Source organism: Lissotriton vulgaris, chromosome 2_2 (genome assembly GCF_964263255.1).
Source record: "Lissotriton vulgaris chromosome 2_2, aLisVul1.2, whole genome shotgun sequence".
Lineage (NCBI taxonomy): Eukaryota > Metazoa > Chordata > Amphibia > Caudata > Salamandridae > Lissotriton > Lissotriton vulgaris.
In genome coordinates, this window is record NC_141688.1 from 9,223,521 (window position 1) to 9,237,651 (window position 14,131).

The following is a 14,131-nucleotide window of genomic DNA, read 5'->3' on the forward strand; positions in this document are numbered from 1 at the left end:
ATATATATATATATATATATATATATATATATATATATATATATATATATATATATATATATATATATATATATATATATATATATAAATTAATCAAATATTTTAATACATTCTCCGATTGAATTAATACATATTAAAATTAATACCGGAGTATTGATACACTTTCCCATCTATAACCCCTTAATTTCTCACAGCTCATGCCTTAAGTATTAAGCTACAAACTCTTGTATTAATATCTAATAATTATTTTTACTATTCATTGTTTTAATTGACCAGCTAATTAAAATTAAAATAATACTCAAGTATTAACTTTAACACCTGAGTTTTAATACACTATCCTACCCGTTACCCCTAGATCCCTTTCACCTCAAGCCTAATGGGTAATGTTACAAACCCATACATATTATACATTTCTTAAATTAAAACAAATTATGAATTACTTCTCAACATACATTAATAATCAGGTAATACAATTATTACCTATGTATTAAAACACTTCCCCACCCATATCCCCCAAATCCCTCATATCTTGTACCTTTAGGATTATGTAACAAATCAATGTGTAATACAAATTAAACTATTAAACTATTTAAAAATTATAATTTAGTTTTCTCAATAAAACAATTATCACATTTTTAAATTAATACCAGAGTCTTGATACACTCCCCAATCCATTTCCCCTGAAAACCTCTCACTCCATATCTAAAGGGTTATGTAACAAAGCCACACATAATATATTTGTTTTTAAATGAATTAAAAATGATAATTAACTTTACAAAAAAATGAATATTCCAGTTTTAAAATTAATACCTGTGTATTAATACACTTCCCCACCCATAATCCCATAATCCCTAAACCCTTACATCCTGTACCTAAAGGGTTATCAGAATCGACTTACATCAACCATAGTTGCGTTGTAAAGGCATGCACTGTAATGGTACCTGCCTTGTAATGGCATGCGTTGTAATGGTACCGGTGTTGTAAAGGTTTCGTTGAAATGGCATTTTGTTGCAGTGCCTGCATTGTAATGGTAGTTTCCCATACCACCCACATACCAGAGTCTAAAAGGAATGGAAGGCATATGATAGGACTTTAGCCTGTGAACATTGACATAGTGAAGTAAAAGACCAATGGACTGATTTCGATGCCGGGCGGACTACCCTATCGGGGATTGTGACCAACTGACAGGCTATCAGCTGTCCCACAGTAGCCATTAGGATGTGACCTCCACCATGGCAGTCGCAATGCCTATATTTTGCATTGCTGCGGCGGCTGCTGGCTGCAGTACCCTCCGCAATGCAAAAAAGGAACACTTGACAATGCCTGCACTACGTGGCAGGCACCGTGCTGTGCCTGCCGCATGTTGCCGGTATTTTTTTGGTGCCCCCCAGGTCCCGTGTCTGTGGGCCAGGGGTTCAGGGTGGCCTGATAGGGTACACCAGTTTACCGTCTTTTCATTGCGAGTTCACATTCCTGCTCACTATATAAGTAACCATATCTCATAGTCAAGCTCCAGAATACAAAATAAAAGTTTATCCCAGCAATCCTCATTTATGTTTATCATACACGCCTGATCAGCAACCCCGCCCCTCATCGCTATAGGGTTGAATACCATAGATATAAGTTAGTAAGTTAGAAAGCAGTTGTAATGTAGACTGAGTAGGTGCATTACACTGACACTACCCGATTGAGCACATGGTCTCACCACCAGAGTGACGCCAATACCAAACTTCAATCACTCCTTCAACAGTCCCACCCCCCCAAAAAAAACCTCATCTGTATAACTCTAACTGCCTCACCTTTGACATTATATCAAGACACAATGCCCCTCGAACCAGGTAGTAGCTACATACAGGAGTCAATCTCTCCTCTGCCAGTACATACCACCATGATTACTTACCCTCAAACAACCTAAAGTGATGTCTCTAGGTGTCAGTGGCATGATCTACTATATCAAATGAACACAGATCCTCCAGTTCTTGTGCACAAAGCAAATCAATATAGCACTCATTCATATACACATTTGACAAAAATGGAATCATCCATGCTTAAGCAATTCTGAGTGGGAACTGTTATAAGTAGTAGCTGTACTGAGGGACCCTACCCAACTTACTTCTACTACTATCTTACCCACACATCCAGGAAGTATTGACATGGAGGAACTACCACTTAAAATCCTACAACCTGTCTGAAAGCAGCAGGAGGCAAGATGGCGGCTGCATTGGCGGCTGAGAAAACTGACTTGTATCTTCCTGATTCCTCCCACCTGTATGGATTTAGGGGATACCGGGCACATTAAAAGCATCAGGCCCGTCATGATCTGGAAGTTGTGTGGGCCGTGCTCAGATCAGCATATTTCAGGCAAGGACCTGGTTTCCCCTTTGCAGTATCGTACTGCTGCTGCTACAGACTTGGTGCGATCTGTCCCATCCAGCTGCTTCAATGCCTCTTAAGGATGGGAGAGGTGCGAAGACCAGCAGACCAACTACAGTGGCCAGCTCCACGAAGGGAGCAGGAACTGTGGGAGGAGTGCAGCGCATCGCCAGCTGGAGGTTCCACTCTTGGCTTGGGTGATGCCATTTGAAAAATTGCTCCTCCACCCACGGTAAGAAAGCGGTGCAGTCTCTCTTTCAAGTGAAATGATGCTGTCATTTGTGGCGTTCGTCTGTGGAGGCTGCAGTTGTGTATGCAGATCCTGTGTTGGGGGCGGAGGGAGAAAAGGATTGTTGACAGAAGGGACAGGAGGAGGGAAGTCTGCGTTAACATAATCCGGAGCTGGCTCCTCTAGATAGGAGGAAATAAAAGCCTCAGCTTCTGTCTGTTTAAGATTTTGGTTGGGGGGCGGCAGAAAGGGCCTTGTTCACAGGCTCCCCTGTATGATGATGTGGCTGGAGATCATTTGAGAGTGTCCCAAGCTTTGAGAGCTATGGTGGGGGGGAACAAGGAATAAATCTAAATCTAGACATAAAATCCTGAATTGGGGCAATCAAACCTGTAGTCTGGATAACCCTGATGCCCCACAGGAAGTGGACTCTGGAGAAAAATTCTTCTCTCTATCACATCCTTCTAACTCCTCAGGAGATGGAAGTTTCAGAGGAATAAAGATATGGTGTGGTGGAGAAATGATGCACAGCGACGAGAGGGAGAGATACAGCATGCATCTGGAAGATGGAAATAATGGCAGTGCGGGAGGTCTAGACCTTCCACTGTGCAGAAGCAGAGGGGCCAGAGAGAGCCATTCAGGTCTAAACCAAAGGGAGCCACAGTGTCATATGGGACCACTCCTTCTCTCCTGGCATTCAGGGTAGCAGAGATGTGACCACCTTTCCAGCACCTATGTGCGCAGAAGTAGGCACAGAGGAGATCTTGCTTTCTGTTATTTACCAGAGCATTATGGCTCCTAGAGAGGAGACAGGGACTGAGAGCCAAAGAATCCAAGGGGCATGACATAAGCTGCAGAACTCTATCCACTGTATTTCTAATTCCTGCATGGAATTTTTGAAGGATAGGTGAAATAGAGACGCATACGTCTATGCTCGAAAATGAACCAGTTGGGCAAAAGTCTCTCACTGATTCTCTAAAGTCACAGAAGGATGATACAGTATGGAAGTTAACTGACTTGGAAAATCGCCTGAGGAGGAACAATTCAAAAGTTAATGGTATCCCTCAGGGCATGGAGGGATTGAATGTTCGAACATTTATTGTGGAGCTGTTTACAGAGGTAATCCCTGAACTTACACAATGGTTCCTGGAATCTGGAGGTTCAGAGGGCTCACCGACTTCCTTCCAAGCAACACAGGAGCTCGGGACAGCTAACAACTAAACCAAGAGCTATATTGATTTGTTTGAATAATGTTTGGGCCCGAGAGGCTATTTATGATCTAGCACAGCCAGATAGGAAAAGGCCAGGGAAGGCGAGTTAATGTTTTGTCAGGCCCGCTTTTTTACATGAGACAGGGGAAAAGAGGTGGCAACTGCAGCAATTTATTCCAATGTTCCAGGCAAAGGGGGCTCAGTTTTTTTTGCTCCACCCTGCCAAGTTGAATGTCATAAGTAAGGACCAAACACAGATTTTTACTTCTGAGGTCCAAGCAAAAGAACATTTGCAAACAATATAGAATAGTCTGGGGCAGCATTGATATTTGTCAATAGTATTCCAAGCCGGATTAATAGATATACATTTTGAAAGGGCCCCTTGGGAGGGAAGATCGGGATAACTAATATCAGCTTCCCATCACCAAGGATCCTGGGTCCTTTTGCCTCATTAGGCAAGGGGATGGGGGTGGTTCCTGGGAAGGTTGGGGGCACAGTAGCTAAGGGGTGTTGGTGGGAATAAGTTGGTGGTGTTGGGGCACAGGGAGGGGGATGGGATTGGGGAGAGAAGTAAAAAAGTCATGGTTAATGAGGTTGGAGCATGTTCTATGATGAGAAGATTTACACAAAAACAACATGATAAAGTTAAATTTGAAGGGATATGTCTCAATTAGATGGAGGATGGGCTGATGGCTGGGAGGGTTCGGGTCTGTACGTTTGATGTGTCTGGTCTGAATAATAGGGCTAAAAGGCAGAGGGTAGCAATTGAGACCTATCCGACCTGGCATGGTGTACATTCCATGGGAGAAGCGTGGGGGTAATGGCTGAATTAGGGCATACAGTATTAGTGTTTTCACAACACAGCTCTACAGCTCAGGGGGTCGCTATTTTGGCTAAAACTATTGTACGCTTGGTGGGTATGACTGGTGCGGATAAATATAGGCACTGGGCTATTGCTGAGTGTGCTGTTGGGGCTTGTAAATTTGATAAATGTTCAGCGTATTGGTCAAATGCGGATGAGGCACCAAACTTCTTTAATACAGAGCTGGCTTCCTGGTCAACCCTTTTGATATTGTGCGGGGACCTCAATATGCACTTAGATGGCCCAGAGCTACAATCCAGTGACGGGCGGTATATTGGAAGGAAGCCTAAGGTTTTTAAGGCATTGCAGCAGCTTGTCTCTGAGCATGGTTTAATAGATATGTGGTTTATAAATCGATACCCCGATGTTGGATTTACTTCCTTTTCTTGTCCGCATAATAAATGGATTAGGCTGGATTATTTCTTCGTTTCCCGGGGTGAGGCTGCAATGTCGAAAATGTAGATATTTTCCAGACTTACGTCTGATCATAGCCCAGTAGTTATGGATATTCCAGTTCAGGGTCTCTCCTGGCCTCAGAGAACCTTTTCTTTTGGTAAGAAGCTACTAGCAGATAATATATTTGTTACACATATACAAAGCTGGATCACTCAGTTTTTGGAAATATGGAATTTGGAAATTAATAGGAACACCTCTTCTCCATCCGTAGTATGGGATGCTTTAAAGGCTGAGCCTGGGGGGAGATATTGAGCTTTTATCAGGAATTTTTGTATACTGAGAACGCTAGATTAGGGAAATTCCTGCTTGGTCCTTTACCAAAGAGCTGTTTGGTCAAACACTGAGCTGCAAAGATTTCGCACACTCAGATTTGACAATAACTCTGGAAGAGGTTGAGAATGCTATTAAATCAATATTTATAGGTAAGGCATCAGGTCCCGACAAAATATCTCTGGAAATTTATTTTTAAAATATTCAAGGACTGAAAACAGAAATGCTGTTAGCTTGTTAGCCCCCAGGGTATAGCAGCATGGATTAGCAAATTTAGCGGCACAAATATGGAAATGTAGCGGCACAAATATGGAAATTTAGAGGCAATTTTGCGGCATTTTATTTGGCAGTTTTTCCTACAACAAACACAGATATCTTCGTTTTTGAGTTATCTAACAACATGAATCTATGTATATTTAGTTTATTTACGGTGTAGACACTTTGATTGGCTTCAAAGCTACATATAGGACATAAACATGTTAAAGAACAAATGCCCACGGGATCTGTATGCTTGTCATGTTATTCTTGCAGTTCTCCTGAGCAGTCCAAATCTAGGTGAATAATATTGTGCTGCTGATTATAATGCAAAAACAATAATGGCCGGATGGATTGCTCTGAGAGGGACCATCTTCTGGCTGACAAAATAATTTTGTAGATACTGTTGCTCCTTTCAGCATCTGCAGAACTGGTCACACAGTCCTTGTACTCAGTTTCAAGCTGTGAAAGGACTGGAATGCGGTCAGCCATCCCACACCAAAAGAGGTCAGTGTTAATCACCCCAGAAACAGATGCCTGTACTGCTTCTGGGCCTACATGTTCAAAGTAGAGGTAAAGCTCCTGATCAGGAACTTCACTGAAACAAGGGATGTCAGAATATGCACTCTTGTTCTTAGGCAAGATGCAGAGTCGTGTAGGATTGAAAAGGCACACTTGCTTCTTGACCCTGTGCCTCATGGGAACAGTCCAGCCCGAACTGCTAAGCCATGTCTTTCCTGGACCGGAATCAAGCATCCTAGAACCGGTTTCTGGCTATTAGCCATCTTCAGCCACGATAGCTTGACTCCAGTGGCTTAGTGAGCAAGGGACCCATGTCTGGGCATACCCTTCCCACATAGGGTGAACAGCAAAACACACAAGATGATGGACGGAATGTTGCACAATGTCAAAACATTCACCGTCAGTCACAGATGAGGGTTGAATCCATCGTTATTTTGCACACCAAGCCACCCAAGTTCAGACATGGTCATATGCAAGTCAGTCTTGACCCTGTGCCTCATGGGAACAGTCTTGTCTTTCCTGGACCGGAATCAAGCATCCTAGGACCGGTTCCTGGCTGAAGACGGCTGATTGCCAGAAACCGGTCCTTGGATGCTTGATTCCGGTCCAGGAAAGACATGGCTTGGCAGTTCGGGCTGGGCTGTTCCCATGAGGCACAGGGTCAAGGCTGATTTGCATATGGCCATGTCTGAACTGGGGTGGTGTGGAGGGCAAAAAAACAATGGATTTAGGCCCAAATCTATGTACTGGGGTGAATGTATGACATTGTTCTGCATTCTGTCCATCAACTGTTGTTTTTGCATTTGTCACCCCGAGTGGGATGGGTATGCTCAGACGTGAGTCCCATGCTCTTCACACCACTGGAGTCAAGCTATCCTGGCTGAAGACGGCTGATAGCCAGAAACAGGTCCTAGGATGCTTGATTCCGGTCCAGGAAAGACATGGCTTAGCAGTTCGGGCTGGACTGTTCCCATGAGGCACAGGGTCAAGGCTGATTTGCATATGGCCATGTCTGAACTGGGGTGGTGTGGAGGTAAAAAACACAATGGATTTAGGCCCATATCTCTGTACTGGGGTGAATGTATGACCTTGTTCTGCATTCTGTCCATCAACTGTTGTTTATGCATTTGTCACCCCGAGTGGGATGGGTATGCTCAGACGTGAGTCCCATGCTCTTCACACCACTGGATGTAAGCTGTCCTGGCTGAAGACGGCTGATAGCCAGAAACCAGTCCCAGGATGCTTGATTCAGGTCCAGGAAAGACATGGCTTGGCAGTTCGGGCTGGACTGTTCCCATGAGGCACAGGGTCAAGGCTGATTTGCATATGGCCATGTCTGAACTGGGGTGGTGTGGAGGGCAAAAAAACAATGGATTTAGGCCCAGATCTCTGTACTGGGGTGAATGTATGACATTGTACTGCATTCTGTCCATCAACTGTTGTTTTTGCATTTGTCACCCCGAGTGGGATGGGTATGCTCAGACGTGAGTCCCATGCTCTTCACACCACTGGAGTCAAGCTATCCTGGCTGAAGACGGCTGATAGCCAGAAACAGGTCCTAGGATGCTTGATTCCGGTCCAGGAAAGACATGGCTTGGCAGTTCGGGCTGGACTGTTCCCATGAGGCACAGGGTCAAGGCTGATTTGTATATGGCCATGTCTGAACTGGGGTGGTGTGGAGGGCAAAAAAACGATGGATTTAGGCCCAGATCTCTGTACTGGGGTGAATGTATGACATTGTTCTGCATTCTGTCCATCAACTGTTATTTTTGCATTCTTTAAAAACCACAGCACCCCCATGAGCCCCCGTGGCCCACATGACCAGCTGGCCCCAAAAGAATGGCCCCCTGCCCCGCCGCACACGTGGCAGGGACAAAACTTACCTGTGCTCTGCCCCGGCTCTTGAACCAGTAGATTCTTCCCTCCGGGAAGCTACAAAAAGAAGAAAAAAGAGTTACAGCAGGCTTGACATGGCAACAACAAACTTACCTGTGCTCTGCACCGGCTTTTGAACTAGTAGATTCATCCCTCGGGGACTCTACAAAAAGAAGAAAAAAGAATTACTGCCACCTCCCCCGTTACGCCTCTTTAAAAACCACAGCACCCCTATGTGCCCCCTGGGCCTACATGACCAGCTGGGCCCAAAAGAATGCCCCCCTGGGCCTGCCACACACTGGGTATGCGGCTTGGACAAAACTTACCTGTGCTCAGCACCGGCTCTTGAACCAGGAGATTCTTGTCTCCGGGACTCTCAAAAAGAAGAAAAAAGAGTTACAGCAGGCTTGACGCGGCACCCCCGTGTGCCCCCTGTGCCCGCATGACCAGCATTGTTTTTTTAAATTTTACCCATCATGGCCCGCCACCTGGGAGCCATTTTTTAAAAATAGTTACATGCTGGGCCCGCCACGTGCCCGGTGTGCGGTGGGCTCGGTGTCATTATGGGCCCGCCTCACACCGGGGATGCGGTGGGCCCAGCATGAAATAATTTTTTTTTAATTGCCCCCCTGGGCCCTCTGCATGCCTGGTGTGCGAGGGCCCACGCCGGCCCATCATGTATTACTTTAAAAAAAAATGCCCCCAGGGCCCGCCGCGTGCCCCTGTGCGGTGGGCCCACAATGACACTGGTTTAAGAAAAGAGAGAAGACCCCACGTGTTTCAGGGAACAGGGTACTGTAGACAAGGAAAGTCAAAGGAAAATCCCTGGAAAAACTGCTTTGCTATTTGGCTAAAGGCACTACATACTATTAATGTCCCATTCGTCCAACATACATTATTCAAGAAGAACCATTCAGTTAAAGTTTCCACACTATAATGTAACGTTTACAGTCTTTTATTTTTAAAAAGAATAGGATGAATAAATATCCTAGACACATCAGTTCAAAATTTCAGCAAAAAAGATTTTTCCTGAATATATATCTAAATAAAACAATACTTTAAAAAAAATATCGTGCATTTTACTTCATAACATTTGAACACGATTTTCCACATAACTTCATACACTATGGACACCAATAAAATAAAAACATTAGCAAAATCCTAATCATTTAACAAACAACACATTACATTGCTCTGCAAACAACCCCCCAGAAAAAGTAGTGGCTCCCGGTATTTGTGCTACAAAATTGTCTGATCCAATTGCCTTTTATCCATACAGCTGGGAGTCACAGTATCAAAAATTCATGAGTATCTGTTTTTCCCTAGGCTCCACTTGGATTCTGTATTCAGTCAAAAGCGTTGACGCGTTTCGGTGTTGGCCATCTCGATACGGGAAAACCTTCTTCAGGACAAAACAGTTGTTTAAAGGGGTTCACCGTCTTCCAAAATAGGAATCCGTCTCTAGATGGAAATGTCAGGAACGTTATATTAGCATGGTAAAATGATCCTTCTTTCTAGGCCTGCTTATTATCTAGTCAGGAGTGGACCTTTCAGTTGTTAGAACAGGTCGGGTAATATTTATCTTCTAGCTTTTCTGACTCGTCACTGATTCCATTCCATTATGGATTTCTGGAGCTGCAGTCTGCTTTGCAAATTAAAACATCTGTTTCAACGAGGAATAGTGGTGGACTTGAAATTGCTCCACTCTGGAAGGTCCCACTTTTATTTGAACTGGATATGTTCTATTGTTCGTGGGTTGTCGCTTCTGCCTCGTTTTTTCACAATGACACTGGGCCCGCCGCACAGGGGCACGCGGCGGGTCCAGCATGTAATAATTTAAGAAAATGCCTCCAGGACCTGCCGCGTGCCCCTGTGCAGCAGACCCACAATGACACAGGGCACAACGCACAGGGGCGCGCGGCGGGCCCAGCATGTAATAATAAAAATAAAATGCCCCCAGGTCCTGCCGCGTGCCCCTGTGCGGAGGGCCCACAAAATTACATCGGGCCCGCCGCACAGGGGCAGGCGGCGGGCCCAGCATGTAATAATTAAAAAAAAATGCCCACAGGTCACACCGCGTGCCCCAGTGCGGCAGGCCCACAATGACACCAGGCCCGCGCACAGGGGCACGCGGCAGGCCCAGCATGTAATAAATAAAAAACAAATGCCCCCAGGGCCCCACCGTGTGCCCCTGTGCGGAAGGCCCACAGATGATGACAACGGGTCCGCCGCACACCGGGCACGTGGCGGGCCCAGCCTGAAATCATTTTTTTTTTAAATGCCACCAGGGCCCACCACGTGCCCTGTGCAGCGGGCCCACAATTACACCGGGCCCGCCGCACAGGGGCACGCATGTAATAATTTTTTTTTTAATTCTCCCAGAGCCCCTGTACGGCGGGCCCACAATGACACAATGACCGGTGGGCCCACAAGACACCGGGCCCAACACACAGGGGCACGTGGCGGGCCCAGTATTTAATAATTAAAAGAAAAATGCCCCCAGGGCCTGCCGCGTTCCCCTGTGCGGCGGGCCCACGCAGGTACTACCGCTAAACTCCAGAAGAAACTCCAACGAATCCAAAACGCCTCAGCCAGAATCATATTAGACATCCCACGCAACGAACACATCTCTGGTCACCTGAAAGACCTCCACTGGCTACCCGTCAATAAGAGAATCACTTTCCGACTGCTAACCCACGCACACAAATCACTCTACGACATCGGACCAGAATGCCTCAACTCACGACTGTCCTTCTACACCCCCTCCCGCCAACTACGTTCTTCCAGCCAAGCCCTCGCCACCGTACCTCGCATCAACAAGACCACCATGGGAGGCAGATCCTTCTCATACCTGGCTGCTAAAACATGGAACTCACTCCCTACCCACCTTCGCCTTACCCAGAACCACCTAGCATTCAGAAAGCAACTTAAAACGTGGATATTTGACAAATAATCCTCCTCCCCTTCCTAAGCGCCTTGAGACCATCTGGGTATGTAGTGCGCTATATAAATTCTTTGACTTGACTTGACTTGACTTGACTTGACACAAGGCCCGCCGCACAGGGGCACCCGGCGGGCCCAGCATGTAATAATTTTTTTTAAAATGCCCCCAGCATGGAATAATTTTTTTTTTCTTAAATGCCCCCATGGGCCCAGCTTGAAATTATAAAGAAAAAATGCCCCCAGGGCCCGCCGCGTGCCCCTGTGCGGCAGGCCCACAAAATGACACCGGGCCTGCCGCACACCGGGCCCGCTGGGAGCCACGCATTAAATCAATTTTCAAAAAATGCCCCCCAGGCGCCAACAACCAACAAGGATAACTACCTTCCGCTTTCCGGATCCACGTAGGAAGGCAGCAGAAGAAGCAGGAGCAGAAGGGCAGGTGAGGGGAGGAAGGGTGTAAATAAGCACTCCACCTTGTCTGCCTGCTGTGAGGATCCGAGGACCCCTCCTTCTACTGGCTCCATGGCGAGAGCTACCGGGCCAATAGAAGGGGCCGGATTTCGCCTGCAGTTTTGTAAAAATCGTTGCATTTTTACAAAACTGCTGATTTCGTGATTATTTTGCAAATCGTGAAATCCTGGAGGGTCTGGTTAGGAAGCACAGTGTGGGCTGACACCATTATCAAGGGATATTAGCAATATTATAAAAAAACTTTAAAGGGATAAATCGCCAACTTTGCGGAGATCGTATAGACTTATCTCTCTTTTAAATAGCGATTATAAAATCTAGGCTAAAATCCTGGCATCTCGTCTCACCAGGGTAATAACTCCCTTGATTTCAATTCAGCAGCATGGTTTTATTCCGGGAAGAAGCATGCTCAATCATATTAGTCGGGTGCTGACCTTGTTTGATATAGCTAATGTTCAACAGACCCCACTTGGGCTGATACTTCTTGATGCCGAAAAGGCGTTTTGGCCATGTCTCTTGGGACTTTTTATGGAAGGTGATGCAATGTGCAAGCTTTGAGTTAGGCATTATTAATTCAGTTAAAGCTATTTACAGGTCTCCTACAGCCCGAATATGGATCCCGATGGATCTAGAGTCTGAACCTGTTAATATTACCTGTGGGGCGAGACAGGGTTTGCATTGTACATCAATCAGTTTTTGGTCCAGTTAGAGCAAAGCACAATCATCCAATCCATACAAATTCAGCGGGAAGCATATAAGGTGTTGCCTTACGCCGTTGACTTGGCCATTGTCACAACAAAATCAGCCATAGCAATTACCGAAATAGAACAATTGGCTGTTTTTTTTGGTCAAATGTCGGGCTATAAATTAAATACTGCTAAAACGCAGATCATTTGTTCAACCCAGGCTAGCTTTGATGATTCGAGAGTTACGCAAGAGGCAGTTTATTTAGGTATTAAAATTAGAGCCTGCCTGGATGAGCTAGTGGCCGCTACTTATGGCCCTATGTTGCTCGGAACTGGAAAAGAGTTGGGTAGGTTAGAGGCTTTACATCTCTCATTGGTAGGTCGCTGTAATGTTTTGAAAATGAACATATTAACCAAGGTGCTGTACTTTTTTAGATAGGTCCTTTCTGAGCTCGGGCAGAACATAGCAGCAAAACTTGCAAGGAATCTGTGTTAGATTTATCTGGGGTAAAAAACAAGCAAGTAGAGCATTGAAGTTTATGACATCACCCAGAACCCGGGGAAGCCAGGGGGTCCCTAATTACGTACTTTATTACTCTGCTTGCCTCCTGCAGTATATGATGATTTTATTAAAAGGATAAGCAAGTAGTAATGTATCAGGCACCCCTTCTATTTATCGAATGTCTGATAAAATATCGACAGACAGAAAAGCAACCTACAAAAATTTCGACACAGAAATATTGAATGCAAAAATATAGAAGTCCTATCTATATAAAGGTAAGTACAAAAATATCGGAAAAAATAAAGTTGTCAAAAATATCGAGGTTAAAAATTTCATTTTTTAAAATGGTTTAATAATAATGTAAAAAGAAATAATACATATAATTAAAAAAATTATAGATAAAAATAATAAAACATTCAAAAAATAACATCAAATACATATATTAATGTTAAAATTAATTAAACATCTACGTATAAATTAATATATATACTTACTCCACATATTGCAACATTAGGGAAAGTATTGGACAGTGTCAGGGTAAAAATTACTATTCCCACTCCAGAGAGTAAAACAGTAGGGGAAGCGTTGGATAGCGTAGGGGTAAAAATGACTATTCCCCCACCAGTAAGCGCAACAGTAGAGAAAGCTTAGGATAGTGGGAGGGTAAAAATTACTATTCCCACTCCAGTGAGTGCAACAGTTGGGAAAGCGCTGGATAGCGTAGGGGTAAATATTACTATTCCAACTTCAGAGAGTGCAACAGTAGGGAAAGCGCTGGATAGCGTAGGGGTAAAAATTACTATTCCCACTCCAGTGAGTGCAACAGTAGGGAAAGTGTTGGCTAGAGGGAGGGTAAAAATACTATTCCCACTCCAGTGAGTGCAACAGTAGGGAAAGCGTTGGATAGCGCAGGGGTACAAATGGCTATTCCAGCTCCAAAGAGTGCAACAGTAGGGAAAGCGCTGGATAGCGAAGGGGTAAAAATGACTATTCCCACTACAGTCAGTGCAACAGTAGAGAAAGCGTTAGATACCGACTGGACAAAGGAGAAACAGTAGCCCTCATCCTCCTCGACCTATCAGCGTCGTTCGACACAGTCTCCCACCGCACCCTAATACGCAGACTCTACGATGCAGGAATCCAGGACAAGGCCCTCGACTGGATCTGCTCCTTCCTCTCCAGCAGGACGCAGCGGGTCAGACTCCCCCCTTTCCTCTCGGACCCCACACCGATCACCTGCGGAGTCCCCCAGAGCTCCTCCCTCAGCCCGACGCTCTTCAACGTCTACATGGTTCCACTTGCCCCCATCGTCAGAACCTACGGACTAAACATCGTGTCATATGCAGATGACACCCAGCTCATCCTCTCCCTATCCAACGAGCCCAACACCGCCAGACGCAACTTTCGAGAAGGCATGGAAGCCGTCGCCAAATGGATGAAAAACAGCTGCCTTCAACTAAACACCAACAAAACAGAAGT